The sequence below is a fragment of the Pelophylax lessonae genome (assembly GCF_965119305.1).
Source record: "Pelophylax lessonae genome assembly, chromosome: 13".
Classification (NCBI taxonomy): Eukaryota; Metazoa; Chordata; class Amphibia; order Anura; family Ranidae; genus Pelophylax; species Pelophylax lessonae.
The window spans coordinates 177820170-177836454 of record NC_138780.1 but is presented as its reverse complement, the minus strand read 5'-3'; the positions used below and the strand labels follow the sequence as shown (position 1 = coordinate 177836454).

The window sequence follows — 16285 nt, the reverse complement described above, 5'->3', positions numbered from 1 at the left end:
GAAAACATTGATTGCGATACGCGTTACATATCGCTGTTCACTCCGGAATGAGAGCAATAATTCTAATCACCAGACCTCATTCATAACCCTAAACCAGGGATCCTCAAACTACGGCCCTCCAGCTGTTACAGAACTACACATCCCATGAGGCATTGTAAAACTCTGACATTCACAGACGTGACTAGGCATGATGGGAATTATAGTTCCTGTACTACTGAAGGGCCATAGTTTGAAGATCTCTGCCCTAAACCGATGACCTATAGTGAGCTTTTAAAGCATCGCCTATGGAAAATACTGAAGTTTGTCGCCATTTCATGGGCACCGCCAAGTTTAAGGTTTGGCATGTTGAGTATCTTTTTACATTCAGCTTTTATATTTTACCAAAAATTTAGGTATTTTACTGCGTTTTTGTGCCACCTAAAATCAACTTTTAATGTTTTTTTTTTTTTACTGAAATTGTGTGTTTCCTAGACCTGTGGTAAAATCATGTGACATAAATTTGGAACTACCACTATTTCATTCTCTAGGGCAGTGATGGCGAACCTTGGCACCCCAGATGTTTTGGAACTACATTTCCCATGATGCTCATGCACTGTGCAGTGTACTTGAGCATCATGGGAAATGTAGTTCCAAAACATCTGGGGTGCCAAGGTTCGACATCACTGCTCTAGGGCATTAGTGTCAAACTCAATTTCATCGCGGGCCGCGTCAGCATTATGGTTGCCCTCAAAGGGCCGGTTATATCTGTAAGATTAGATGTCCAGAGCACCCCACTCCCCCTTAAACCCCTACATGAGATGTCAAGAGCCCCCCCCCCCCCCAAGATCAGAAGTCAAGAGTCACCCTTCCTTACATCACAATGCACCCCCTTACCTTGTGCTACTGCCAGGAAGAAGATGCGGGTGGATCTGGGAAGAAGAAAGTGCAAGGGAGGAGGACCAAACTTTGGGAGATTTCCTCTCACATTCTGTTGCTTGTCTGGGACAGGAAGTGAAGGGAAATCTCCCCAAACGTACTCAGATGGGTTTCTATATAAAACTAATTCCTGTAGCGTTGGATAGAGCAGGGTAGAATCAGGCCCTATGTAAGGTTTTTATTGCTTTGTCCCCATGGGGGGGGGGGAATTCTCTTCTTTATTAGCTCTGGTGACTGTTGTCACCCAGACAGGAAGTGAGGGGAAATCCAGAACTAAGAGTTGTCACCAAAACCGGAGGTAAAGTGAAGTCTTGCAATGGGGACACCTACCTAATGGGAGAACTCGCCTCACTTTGGGAGATTTCCTCTCACATCCTGTTGCTTGTCTGGGACAGGAAGTGAAGGGAAATCTCCCCAACCGTACTCAGATGAGTTTCTATATAAAACCAATTCCTGTAGCGTTGGATAGAGCTTAGGCCCTATGTAAGGTTTTTATTGCTGTGTCCCCATTTGAGAGATTCACCTGTTTATTAGCTCTGGTGACTGTTGTCACCCAGACAGGAAGTGAGGGGAAATCCAGAACTAAGAGTGGTCACCAAAACAGGAGGTAAAGTGAAGTCTTGCAATGGGGACACCTACCTCAGAAGAGAATTCCCCTCACTTTAGGAGATTTCTTCTCACATCTTGTTGCTTCTCTAGGACAGGAAGTGAAGGGAAATCTCCCCAATCATACCCAGATGGGTTTTGAAGTATATCTCCAGACAAACCTTATTTTTGTGGCATTGAATAGAGAAGGATCAGACTCTCTCTGTCAGGCTTTTATTGCCACCTGTGTCCCCATTGGGGAGATTTACCCTCTTTTTTTGCACTGGTGACCGCTGTCACTGCAAATGAAATTGAGGGGAAATCTAAAAACAAGAGGTGAGGGGAAAATCGTCCAATGGGGACACCTCTTTCAGGGACTATTGCCTTAAGAGGGACGTTCTACTCACTTTGAGAGATTTCCTCTAACATCTTGCTGCATCCGTGGGACAGGAAGTGAAGGGAAATCTCCCCAAGGGTACCCTGATGGGTTTCTTTTTCTTTTAACTTAGAATGAAAAAACCCGTAAGGTAAACCCATTAGATTTGATTGACTGCGTTGAATAGAGCAGGGAAGGATCAAGTCCCTATGTAAGGTTTTTATTGCTGTGTGTCCCCATTTGGGAGATTCACCTGTTTATTAGCTCTGGTGACTGTTGTCACCCAGACAGGAAGTGAGGGGAAATCCGCAATTAAGAGTTGTCACCAAAACAGGAGGTGAAGTGAAGTCTTGCAATGGGGACACCTACCTAAAGGGAGAACTCGCCTTACTTTGGGAGATTTCCTTTAACTTCCTGTTGTGTCCCTGGGACAGGAAGTGAAGGAGAAAGGTAGGGTGGGGTATAGAAGCCAGGGACAAAGCTACAAACCCAGGGACTGTCCCTGGAGGGGGGGGGGGGCAGCCAGCAATAACACTCTCAGTCTATGGTACACAAGTGGAGGACTGAGGGGCCCCTGGAGGACACAGAGAAGTCTCAGGGGGGCCCCCGTCGGTCAGGGAAGTCGCTCTTACCCGGCTCCGGTCTCTCTCAGCTCCCTCGCTCCTCAGGCCTCCGAGCTTACTGTGGGGGAAACTCCGACGTGGCGTGACGTCTGCTGGGAGAGCGGCGAGCCCAGAGCGCCTCAGCCAATCAGCGCTCAGAAAGCCGGCCCCCAGCCTCGCCTTGTCCACAGCTTGACGTCACTCTCCCACGCCGCCGCTTCGGGAGGTGGAAGGGCTGCTATGCGTTGCTATGGCGACGCCCCCATGCGCAGAGCTCTGTTTACATAAGCAAAGCGATCATTTCTCTGAACTGGGAGGTGAAGCAAGAACTGTCTGTGCTGGCCAGTGGATTATTTCCGGTTACTTTTACTGCGTGGCAATAAAGACGATCTCCAGACCAATTTTTTTTTAGAATACTAGATTTTATTTGCAATTTTTTGTGGAAATTTTTTTTTTTTTAATATTGAAAGTGATATTAAACACACACACTATGCAATTTACATCATCCCTTCTATTTCTGTATATAGATGATGGCACTGTAATTATTTAAATTACTTGAACTCTGGAAGATTTACCCCCCTTCACGACCAGGCCATTTTTTTTGCGATACGGCACTGCGTCACTTTCGGACCGCCTGCCGCATATATACTGCGGCAGGTCGGCCCCGGCTGCGCGAAATCACATACATGTACGTGATTTTGTGCACAAGATCTGGGGCGCGCAGAGCCCCCGCTCCCGCTGTGATTGGACACAGCAGGAGCTAATCAGCGGCCACAAGGGCCACCCGGACCCGCCGATCGTCCTGAGGAGAGGCAGAACGCTGTATGTAAACAAGGCAGACCGCCGCTCTGTCATAGAGGAAAATGGAGATCTTGTGTATCTGCTAAGCAGGAACACGGATCTCTGTTTTTCCTCCAGTCACAGCATTTCCCTCACACAGTGCCCCTTCCACACATACGGACCGTTCGTACGTTTTTCATCCATCTGTTGACGGATGAAAAACGGACATCAATGCATTCCTATGGAAAAAAAACGGATGTAAATGGTTGATCATTCATTTACATCCGTTTTCATCCGCTTCTGTCAACATCAGTTTTTTTTTGAACGGATAAAAGCCCTATTTTTCATCTGTTAAAAAAAACGGATCGGATGAAAAATGGGTGAAAACAGATGACAACGGATAAAAAAAGCAGATAAAAAACGGATAAAAACGGATGAAAAACGGATGAAATAGATGAAAAAAACGGATGAAAATGGATGACAACGGATGAAAAATGGATGAAAATGGATGACAACGGATGAAAAATGGATGAAAACGAATGACAAAGGATAAAAAAATGGATGAAAACTGATGACAAAGGATGAAAACGGATGAAAACTGATGTCAGAGGGTAAAAAACGGATGAAACAGATGACAACGGATGAAAAACTTATGACAAAGGATGAAAAACTGATGTTCACTGAAAAAAAACTGATGACAAAAAAACGGATAAAAAAACAGATGACAACAGATGAAAAACGGATGAAAACGGATGAAAAAACGAATGAAAATGGATGACAACGGATGAAAAACGGATGACAACGGATGAAAAACACATAACAACTGATGAAAAACGGATAACAACTGACGAAAAAACGGATGACAACTGACGAAAAACGGATAAAAACCGGATGAAAAATGGATGGAAAACTGAAACATTTTGACGTGACTGAACTGATGAACTGAACGGACCGTATGTGTGAAAGGGGCCTTAGGGCTCTTTCACACGGGCGGTCCGATCAGATCCGCCTGTCAGATTTTTAGACGGATCTGATCGGATGCCCCATTCAGCCCTATGGAGCAGCGGATGTCAGCGGTGACATGTCCGCTGACACCCGCTGCCATCTGCATCCGATCCTGTCCGTGAAATCCGGACGGATGGAAACCCTATTTTCCATCCGTCCTGGGGATCGGATGGGATTGGATGAGAGCGGACAGGCGGTCCGCTCTCATCCGATCCCCCATAGAGAGCAGCGGGGGCTGCACTGCACTGCAAGTGGAGACGGAGCTGTCATCCGCCGGCTCAGCGGGGATCGCGGATCGATCCCCGCTGAGCAGCACGGATCCGCCTACGGAAGCGGACCGTGTGAAAGAGCCCTTAAACAGATGACAAAGGATGAAAAACTGATGTTCACTGAAAAAAAACTGATGACAAAAAACGGATAAAAAACAGATGAAAAACGGATGAAAAAACTGATGAAAATGATTGAAAAATGGATGAAAACTGATGACAAAGGATGAAAATGGATGACAACTTTTGAAAAACTGATGACAAAGGATGAAAATGGATGACAACGGATGAAAAACGGATGACAAAGGATGAAAAACTGATGACAAAGGATGAAAAACGGATGAAAGCTGATGTCAGAAGATAAAAAACGGATGAAACAGATGACAACGAATGAAAAACTTATGACAAAGGATGAAAAACTGATGTTCACTGAAAAAAAACTGATGACAAAAAAAACATGACTGAACTGATGAAATGAACGGTCTGAACTGATGAAATGAATAGAATGCACTAAGGTGAAAATCCTTGAGGCTTTACAACCATTTTTAACTGACAATTGCGTGATCATGCTACACTGTACCAAAATAAAATGTATGTAATTTTCCCACAAATAGAGCTTTCTTTTGGTGGTTTTTGATCACTTTTTTTTATCTTTTGCGCTATAAACAAAAACATTTTTAAATAAAAAAACAATATTTTTTACTTTCTGCTATAAAACACACCCAATAAGAAAATTGAAAAAAATGAATTTCTTCATGAATTTATGCCAATATGTATTTTGCTACATATTTTTGGTAAACAAAAAAAACCCAATCATATTGTAGCGCCCTCCTAGGTAGGTGCTTGGTAGGTAAAGCCTAGTGTCTCCATCTGCTTATTAGGGGAACCTTATTAATAGTTAGGTCTGTTACATGTGCTCTGGGTGTGATTCATCTGGGCTGAGGGAGTGTCCCCACTGTATCCAATAGGAGAGCCTGTTGGACAGTGGAGGAAACCCAGCCAGTGTTACACAGGCTTTTGTAACTATCCCAGTGGGTTGGCACAAACAGTGGTGCATCCTGGGATATGTGATAAAAGCCAAGGGTACATGTGACAGGGTGTCTTTGGGCAGGAAGCCAGGTCCCAGAAGAATGGTGACATTCGTCTCTCCTTCTGCTGCAGTGGATGGTGTTCATAGGCGGTCGGCCTTGTGAGCCAGGAGTGTGGGGCTGAGCCGGGAAGTCCAGGAAAGCTGACTAGTGGAGTTGGAGGCAGAGCAACCTTGGGAAAAACAGTGTCCGTGAGTACCGGGAAGCTTTCCGGGGGTCTGCCCAGGAAGGGGACCACTCCAGGGAGAGTCAGTGGACAGGAGGTCAGTACACACAATAAGTGAGAAAGGGGGTGCCAAGTTAGAACCCTGAAGAGTAATTCAAGCAGGAACACATTATCTATCTTCACTTCAGTGGCAAGGTGAAGCAGCAGCCTTGCTGCACACTACAGCTAGTTGTCCTCAAGATTGTGCATAGTTCATAGTTGGAGTATTCCACTCATCCCTTCTCCTATCCCAGTTCCAAATAAAAAACACAAAAAAACGACATCCCCTGGATTGATTATTGAGTGAGCCAAGCACTTTCAATGCTACTTGTCTGCTATCAGTTGCTAAGGGTAACCCAGGGGAATCCAGAAAGTGTAATTCTCAGCAGTCCTCTAGGGGGCAGTTCCGGGATATCGCCCTGGGCTACCGGAATGGTTGCTTACTTCAACGGTCAAAGAAAATTTTCAAAAATGTCACTTTTCTCTTAATTACTGTGTTCTAAAGGTCAAGAGAAGTGTGAGGAGATAGGGAGAGTGGGATGAAGAATAAAATGGCCTAGGGTACGTGGATCGGTGTAACGGGGGGGGGGGGGGGCATGTGTGTGCCGGAGCTATACAGGAAAATGTTGACCGTGCATCCAATGACAGCGGGACATTCTTCCAAGATAGTGGCCAAATGGGTGCTGTAAAGAAAACTGTTGATCATGCATTTAATGACAGTGGGACATTTTTCCGATACAGTATGGCGAGTCTTGCTGTGAAGAGAAGTGTCGATCGTGCAATGCCTGACAGCGGGACAGTTCTACTACATAACAAAGAGGGCCAGCTCCAGCTGGCTCAGAGTGATGGAGGTGCAGCTGGGGCCCTGGTACAGACAAGGATGGTGGATGCGTGCAAGCTGAGAGGCACGGTCCGCTTTACAGTAAATTCCATGCAGGCTGAGCTGAGATGGAGCGGCATTGGAAGGGTTACTGTCAGGGGTCAAGTCCTGGGGAAAAAAAGTGTTGGAACTCACCCAAACTCCACCCCCCCCCCCCAAAAAAAAATATACAGTGGGTACGGAAAGTATTCAGACCCCCTTAAATTTTTCACTCTTTGTTATATTGCAGCCATTTGCTAAAATCATTTAGGTTCATTCTTCTTCCTCATGAATGTACACATAGCACCCCATACTGACAGAAAAACACAGAATTGTTGACATTGTTGCAGATTTATTAAAAAAGAAAAACTGAAATATCACGTGGTCCTAAGTATTCAGACCCTTTGCTCAGTATTTAGTAGAAGCCCCCTTTTGATCTAATACAGCCAGGAGTCTTTTTGGGAAAGATGCAACAAGTCTTTCACACCTGGATTTGGGGATCCTCTGCCATTCCTCCTTGCAGATCCTCTCCAGTTCTGTCAGGTTGGATGGTAAACGTTGGTGGACAGCCATTTTTAGGTCTCTCCAGAGATGTTCAATTGGGTTTAAGTCAGGGCTCTGGCTGGGCCATTCAAGAACAGTCATGGAGTTGTTGTGAAGCCACTCCGTTATTTTAGCTGTGTGCTTAAGGTCATTGTCTTGTTGGAAGGTAAACCTTCGGCCCAGTCTGAGGTCCAGAGCACTCTGGAGAAGGTTTTTGTCCAGGATATCCCTGTACTTGGCCGCATTCATCTTTCCCTCGATTGCAACCTGTCGTCCTGTCCCTGCAGCTGAAAAACACCCCCACAGCATGATGCTGCCACCACCATGCTTCACTGTTGGGACTGTATTGGACAGGTGATGAGCAGTGCCTGGTTTTCTCCACACATACCGCTTAGAATTAAGGCCAAAAAGTTCTATTTTGGTCTCATCAGACCAGAGAATCTTATTTCTCACCATCTTGGAGTCCTTCAGGTGTTTTTTAGCAAACTCCACGCGGGCTTTCATGTGTCTTACACTGAGGAGAGGCTTCCGTCGGGCCACTCTGCCATAAAGCCCCGACTGGTGGAGGGCTGCAGTGATGGTTGACTTTCTACAACTTTCTCCCATCTCCTGACTGCATCTCTGGAGCTCAGCCACAGTGATCTTTGGGTTCTTCTTTACCTCTCTCACCAAGGCTCTTGTCCCCCGATAGCTCAGTTTGGCCGGATTGCCAGCTCTAGGAAGGGTTCTGGTCGTCCCAAACGTCTTCCATTTGAGGATTATGGAGGCCACTGTGCTCTTAGGAACCTTAAGTGCAGCAGAAATCTTTTTGTAACCTTGGCCAGATCTGTGCCTTGCCACAATTCTGTCTCTGAGCTCTTCAGGCAGTTCCTTTGACCTCATGATTCTCATTTGCTCTGACATGCATTGTGATCTGGAAGGTCTTATATAGACAGGTGTGTGGCTTTCCTAATCAAGTCCAATCAGTATAATCAAACACAGCTGGACTCAAATGAAGGTGTAGAACCATCTCAAGGATGATCAGAAGAAATGGAAAGCACCTGAGTTAAATATATGAGTGTCACAGCAAAGGGTCTGAATACTTAGGACCATGTGATATTTCAGTTTTTCTTTTTTAATAAATCTGCAACAATGTCAACAATTCTGTGTTTTTCTGTCAGTATGGGGTGCTATGTGTACATTCATGAGGAAGAAGAATGAACTTAAATGATTTTAGCAAATGGCTGCAATATAACAAAGAGTGAAAAATGTAAGGGGGTCTGAATACTTTCCGTACCCACTGTAAATGACTGTCTCTGGCTCCTCTGCTGCGTGCTGCTGCCTCGCCTTACCGGTGACTCCACTGATGCTGTCCGCACACTCTGAGCCTTCAAATGCATAAACATGAAACATTCGTGACAAATTGGCTTATTATTAAAGGCATAAACATGACATATTCATGACTGATGCCAATTGTCTGGAATATTTCATGTTTATACATTTGATTCCCATTGTCAAGAAACAATGAATATTAAAAGCATAAACATTAAATGACAATGTGAACTGACACGCTGACAGAATGTTACAGCTGGACATGGCAAACTTACTGACATGTACCGTATTATACATGTTTGCCATGTTCAACTGTAACATTCTGTCAGCGTGTCAGTTCACATTGTCATTTCCAGGGGTGTGAGGGTGGCACAAGTGACTCACCTCCCTGGCAGGCTGCCACAGTGCCACTTCTAAAACTGCTCCTCTGACTGCTGCAGTTTTCTTCTGGCATATGCTGCCTTCGCCTTGCCTCACCTCCTCACCGACCGACTCACTGACTCTATCCACTCCAGTCAGGCCACGCCTACACCTGTCCATTCCGCGCACGCTCTAGGGCTGGGCCTGGGATGGGCTGGCAGACATCCCAACCTGCAAAAACTCATTTCAGGGAGGTGGCAAAGTCATTTCAGGGAGGTGAGCCCCCCCCCCGCACATGACGCCTCCCCCCCCCCCCCCACGCACGCCTGCACCGCACCCCCCTTTCCAATTTAACACTACCAGAGAATAATGAAATGAAATGTAATCAGTATACCTGGTCACTGATGCTGGTACTGGTCACTGATGCTGGTACTGTTCACTGATGCTGGTACTGTTCACTGGTGCTGGTAACTGGTGCAGGTACTGGTCCACTGGTGCTGGTACCGGTCACTGGTGCTGGTACTGGCCTGGTCACTGGTGCTCATACTGGTCTCTGGTACTGGCCTGGTCACTGGTGCTGGTATTGGCCTGGTTACTGGTGCTGGTTACTGGCGCTGGTACTGGCCTGGTCACTGGTGCTGGTCACTGGTGCTGGTACTGGCCTGGTCACTGGTGCTGGTACTGGCCTGGTCACTGGTGCTGGTACTGGCCTGGTCACTGGTGCTGGTACTGGTACTGGCCTGGTCACTGGTGCTTGTACTGGCCTGGTCACTGGTGCTGGTACTGGCCTGGTCACTGGTGCTGGTACTGGCCTGGTCACTGGTGCTGGTACTGGCCTGGTCACTGGTGCTGGTACTGGCCTGGTCACTGGTGCTGGTACTGGTGCTGGTCACTGGTGCTGGTACTGGTGCTGGTCACTGGTGCTGGTACTGGCCTGGTCACTGGTGCTGGTACTGGCCTGGTCACTGGTGCTGGTACTGGTGCTGGTCACTGGTGCTGGTACTGGTGCTGGTCACTGGTGCTGGTACTGGCCTGGTCACTGGTCACTGGTGCTGGTACTGGCCTGGTCACTGGTGCTGGTACTGGCCTGGTCACTGGTGCTGGTACTGGCCTGGTCACTGGTGCTGGTACTGGCGCTGGTCACTGGTGCTGGTGCTGGTACTGGCCTGGTCACTGGTGCTGGTACTGGCCTGGTCACTGGTGCTGGTACTGGCCTGGTCACTGGTGCTGTTACTGGCCTGGTCACTGGTGCTGGTACTGGCCTGGTCACTGGTGCTGGTACTGGCCTGGTCACTGGTGCTGGTCACTGGTGCTGGTACTGGCCTGGTCACTGGTGCTGGTACTGGCCTGGTCACTGGTGCTGGTCACTGGTGCTGGTACTGGCCTGGTCACTGGTGCTGGTCACTGGTGCTGGTCACTGGCCTGGTCACTGGTGCTGGTCACTGGTACTGGTACTGGCCTGGTCACTGGTGCTGGTACTGGCCTGGTCACTGGTGCTGGTACTGGCCTGGTCACTGGTGCTGGTCACTGGTGCTGGTACTGGCCTGGTCACTGGTGCTGGTCACTGGTGCTGGTACTGGCCTGGTCACTGGTGCTGGTCACTGGTGCTGGTACTGGCCTGGTCACTGGTGCTGGTCACTGGTACTGGTGCTAGCCTGGTCACTGGTGCTGGTACTGGCCTGGTCACTGGTGCTGGTACTGGCCTGGTCACGGGTGCTGGTACTGGCCTGGTCACTGGTGCTGGTCACTGGTGCTGGTACTGGCCTGGTCACTGGTACTGGTGCTGGTACTGGCCTGGTCACTGGTGCTGGTCACTTGCTGGTACTGGCCTGGTCACTTGCTGGTACTGTCACAGAGTGGGGTGTCACAGTGTCACGGTCCCGCGCGCCAAAATGCCTCCTGGAGTAGAATGTGGCTGTAGTAGAGAGCAAAGCCGCTTCTTGCTCTTTGCAGCTCCTCCCACAGGCGGAGTGCATGACTCATATCACTCCGCCTGTGAGCCGGATCTACTTTGGCTCCGACGTAATGTCTGTGTAGGCTCAGCTTGCTGACAGCTGTCACACTCCTGCCTGCATCGATCGATGAGTCATCTCATCTGACTCACTCAGACTGACTCACACACAGAGCCGGGATATTGCTCTGAGCTCGCGGGTGTCCGTGAGCTCAGGGCGGATAGCGGGAGTCTCCCGCGACTTTGCGGGAGACTTGAGATGTCTGGGCTGGTGGTGCTTGCTGTGCACTCTCCCTCTGCTGGCGTGACGTCATGCCACTGTGCACGCCCCCCCTCCGCCGGCCTGTTTGTAGAGGCGCCGCGAGCGGCGAGACGCTGCCTGCACTGTTCTATGTCCATCTTCTGGCTGCCCTGGTCCTGCAGGAGGACTGGAGCAACGGGAACAGCATTCCTGCTGTGGAAATAGTGCGGGAACGTCGTTCCCATGCATTCCTGCACGACTCGAGCCCTGGTTAATGTATCGCGTGGGAAAGCGTGCGCTGGAGAGATCTGCCTAGTAGGAGGAGCCACCGCCAATCTGGAGTCGTGGGCGGAGACGCCGCTCATGCACAGCCAATCCGGGGAAGTAAGGAGAGTCTATAAATTACTTCCGCCTCCAGGTGGGGCTGAGAGGGAGACACGTGTGCGGAGGAGCAAGATGGTGAGTACCGGAGTGAGCCGGAGCGCAGAGACTATCCCACGTGCTGGCAGAGAACATGCGGAGCAGACCGGAGAGCTGAAAACATCAACCCTGTGGGATACAGGGGTGCGGATGGTGCCCGATGGGAGACTGGCGTTGTGCACAGGAGGAGGCGTGGAGCATTTGGGCCTGGTATGTCCTCAGTGTCTGAATATGACCATGCGAATGCAGGTGTGGGGCCAGTGCGGGCATTGCGAAAATCTGCTGCTGTGGGCGGAAGAGAGTGGAGGTTGGCCCAGAAGGTTGAATGTGTCTTGGGAGACTGGGGTCAATCACCCCCTGTCGGCTGCGGAGTCGGGGCCTTTCATGGGCCTAGGAAGAGGAGTGCAGAGGTTCCTGATGCAACTGGAGTCTATGCAATCTGTCGATGATCCAGGGTGCAAATGGAGAGAGGCCCGAATGTCCGAGCCGGGTTGTATGCAGGTAGTGCGGGCTGGGGAGCGGCCACCTAGTGCATTGAAAGCTGCAGTGGCAGAAATAAGGTCTGCTCCTATACAGGGAGAAGGGAGAAGATGGCCAGCGGTGACCGAGGCTGCAAGTGTGAGGTGATCAGCGAGGAAGGGGCCGGGGTCATTGATGTAGGGTCTCCCAGCTTCCAGCATCAGTTTGGATCCTTGGAGGAGGGATTGGATGTCTGGAAGTCAGAAGAAGAGACTGAATGGGACTGGGGGTCCAAAGATCGGAGCAGTCCAGCCAGTCTAGGCCCACCTTATGAGGAGGCTAGGGGTTCCATGGTGCAAGGACAGTGCGCCAGGAATCTGGGGTTCTGTGAGGCCTATGCCTCCCTCATCAGAAGAGAGGAGACCCTATATTCCCCATCTGGGAGAGGTAACTGGAAAACCCTCCCAGATTCTCCAGGATGCAAAGATGGATACAGCGGAAGGTGGCCTTAGAGTATGGGTATGACTATCCCTATGCTCCACGGGAGGTCATTCTGAAGATAGAGGCCAAAAGAAAATCCTGGTGTGATGAGGCTATATGGGACTTTCTCTTTGTCCCCAAACCCTATCGCAATCAGTCCAATCTGGACTTCTGGAAGACCTTATTATTATTTCAGGTACTTATATAGCGCTGTCAATTTACGCAGCAGGCGGTGAAGGCGCAGTGGAATCACGGGCGGGTCTCTACATAGACCGAGTAGAGGTCCGCTGCCCAGATGGATCTGCCCAGGCTTGTCAATCAGAATTCAAGATAAGGAGGGGAAAGTTGTTGTGAATCCCCCATCCGGATGTCTACTGTTAAGAAGAAACTGCTGAACCCAATTGAGGCTGGCTAGCCTATGTTTATTGACTGAGAGACATACAGAGAGGAAACTACAAGACACCACTGGCTAGTGGACTCGTTTCAGAGGGCCGACCCTCTCATTTTTTAAGAGAAACAAAAGACTGCAACGTGCTGTTCAAAGATGTCCAGTGCAGAGTTTGCTTGGTGCGGGGTGCATTACCTTAAATGCACCTAACATGTATCATATTGTACAGCAGAGATTTCTATATTTTTTCATATAATTTATTCCATGTACATTTGTTCTTTCCCTTTCCCCTTTTTCCAAGTTAATGGGATACTCCATAGATTTTTCTCCAGTAGGGATTTTTGTAGGGGGCGGCTGCCCCAGAGCCAATGAGGACATGGCTCATTTTTGGTGGGGGGTGGATGTAGCACCCTCCTAGGTAGGTGCTAGGTAGGTAAAACCTAGTGTCTCCATCTGCTTATCAGGAGAGCCTGATTAATAGATAGGTCTGTTGCATGTGCCCAGGGTGTGATTTATCTGGGCTGATGGAGTGTCCACACTGTATCCAAAAGGGGAGCCTGTTGGACAGTGGAGGAAACCCAGCCAGTGACAAACAGGCTTTTGTAACTATCCCAGTGGGTTGGCACAAACAGTGGTGCATCCTGGGAATGCATGATAAAAGTCAAGGGCACATGTGACAGGGTGTCTTTGGGCGGGAAGCCAGGTCCCAGAAGGAGGGTGACATTCTTCTCTCCGTCTGCTGCTGTGGATGGTGGTCATAGGCAGCCGGCCTTGTAAGCCAGGAGTGTGGAGCTGAGCCAGGAGGTCCAGGAAAGCTGCTCTAATTTCATTACCTTCTCCTATCCCGTTCATACTGTATATGAACATAATTTTGGGACTAGTATTTCCTTAAACTTTTTATAACAGGGGGTCCTAAACCCGTCGGGTCCTGGGCTCTTCCCTATTGCTGTACCGACTTTGTGGTGGTAAGTGGAAAGGTGGAAAGAACTGCTGGCGGGTACAGCTGGCTGGTACTGTGCTGTAGGTACTGCTGGCTAGTACTGCTGTGGGTACTGCTGGCTCAGGCCGGTACTGCTGGCTGGTATTGCTGTGGGTACTGCTGGCTCAGGCTGGTACTGTGCTGTAGGTACTGCTGGCTGGTACTGGTGTGGGTACTGTTGGCTCTGTTGTGGGTACCGCTGTGAGTACTGCTGGCTGTGGCTGGCACCGCTGTGAGTACTGCCGGCTCTGGCCGGTACTGCTGGCTAGCAGCAGCGTCGCGCTGGAGGAAGAGACAATGTTTCCTGTATTGGTCACAAGCAGAGTGCATTTGATATCACTCCGCCTGTGACTCACTCAGACTGTCAGAACGGAGCCGAAACTATACAGGAAGCATTGGCTCCATTCTGACAAATCGGCTGAGAGACACAGACTCAGCTGCACGGGGGGCCGGACCAAATGACTTTGAGGGCCACATACGGCCCACGGGCCGTAGGTTCCCCACCCCCTGCTCTAAGACTTGCAGTTTTTCTTTTGATATTTTAAGTAGATTTGCTTCCTTTATGAATTTTTGTATCTTTTTGTTTTCTTTTTTGTTCTGCCTAAAACAAACACTAATACATATCTAACTTTCCTAGGACCTACCTAGGAGGGCGCTACAATTGGAATTCTGGAGATGTAGGAAAAACATCACGGCAGACGGTGACTGTAGCCATGAAATTAAGAGACGCTTGCTTCTTGGGAGGAAAGCAATGGCAAACCTAGACAACATTATTAAAAGCAGAGACATCACTCAACCGACAAAGTACCGTATAGTCAAAGCTATGGTGTATCCAATAGTAACCTATGGCTGTGAAAGTTGGACCATAATGAAGGCTGAACGTCGAAGAATTAATGCTTTGGAACTATAGTGTTGAAGAAGACTCTTGAAAGTCCCTTGGATGGCAAGAAGATCAAACCAGTCAATCCAGAAGAAAACCAACCCTGAATATTCACTGGAAGGACAGATCATGAAGCTGAAACTCGAATACTTTGGCCACCTAATGCAAAGAGTGGACTCATTGTAAAAAACCCTGATGCAGGTGTAGCACCCTCCTAGGTAGGTGCTAGGTAAAAGCATTGTTTTGCTCCATCTACTTATCAGGGGAGCCTGATAAGTAGTTTTGCCTGTTACATGTGTCCATGTGTGATTCACTTGGTCTGTGGGAGTGTCCCCACTGTATCCAAATAGGGGAGCCTGTTGGACAGTGGAGGAAACCCAGCCAGTGACGTACAGGGTTTTGTGGCTGTCTCAGTGGGAGGGCACAACAGCGGTGCATCCTGGAATAGGCAATAAAAGCCGGGGGCACATGTGACAGGGCGATTTTGGGTGGGAAGCCAGGTCCTAGGAGGAGGGTGACGGCTGGCTCTCCTCCTGTCAGCAAGGTAGGTGGTCACAGGCGGTCGGCCTAGTGAGCCAAGTGTGGTGTTGAGATAGAAGGTCCAAAGGATACTGACTGTGGAGGACGTGGCAGAGCAATCTGAGGAAAAACAGTGTCCGTGAGTACCAGGGAGCTTGCCAGGGCTTCGCCCAGGAAGGGGACCACTCCGGTGAGAGTCAGTGGACAGGGGCTAGCACACACAGTCACTGAGAAAGGGGGTGCCAAGTTGAGACCCTGAAGATAAAGTTTAAAAGGAGCCTGTTCAGTCATTCTCACTTCTGTGGCAGGGTGAAGCAGCGGCCTTGCCGCATTCACTACAGTTAGTTGTCCTCAGCATTGTGCATAGTTCAAGTTTTAGTATCCCACTCATCCCTTCTCCCATCCAAGTGCCAAAATAAAAGCACAAAAAAACAAATCCCCTGGACTGTTCATTGTCTGAGCCGAGTCTTAAAGTGATACGTTTTATAGGCTGTTGTTATGGGTAACCCTGGGGAATCCACTTTCAGCAGCTCCCTAGGGGGCAGTGCTACACTGGGAAACATGGAAGGAAAAATGAGAAGAGGACGACAGAAAACAAGATGGATAGATAGCATCATCGAAGCAATGAACATGAAGTTAAGCAAGCTCCGGGAGGCAGTGGAGGACAGAAAAGCCTGGCGCGCCATCGTTCATGAGGTCACGAAGAGTCGGACACAACTAAACGACTGAACAACAACAACGAGGAAAAACATACTAATGGTTTGGAGTTTAACCACTTAAGTCCCGGAGGATTTGGCTGCTCAAAGACCAGGGCCTATTTTGCGATTCGGCACTGTGTGATTTTAACGGACAATTGCGCGGTCGTGCGACGCTGTACCCAAATGAAATTGACGTCCTTTTTTTCTCACAAACAGAGCTTTCTTTTGGTGGTATTTGATCACCTGTGCGATTTTTACTTTTTGCGCTATAAACAAAAAAACAGCGACAATTTTGAAAAAATAACAATATTTTTCGCATTTTTTTTTATATGAAATTCCCCCCAAAAAATGAAAAATCTAAATTTTTTAACATTA

General features: G+C 48.8%; 1 protein-coding gene across 1 annotated transcript in view; it reads right to left on the bottom strand.

Moving 5' to 3' along the window:
• GNPNAT1 (glucosamine-phosphate N-acetyltransferase 1) overlaps nucleotides 1-2662 on the bottom strand; it is a 44929-nt gene extending 42267 nt beyond the window's left edge. Inside the window, exon 1 of the mRNA XM_082275131.1 lies at nucleotides 2509-2662. The gene's annotated coding sequence lies outside the window, so the exon portion shown is untranslated. The remainder of the gene's footprint in view (nucleotides 1-2508) is intronic.
• Nucleotides 2663-16285: the final 13623 nt, after the last annotated feature.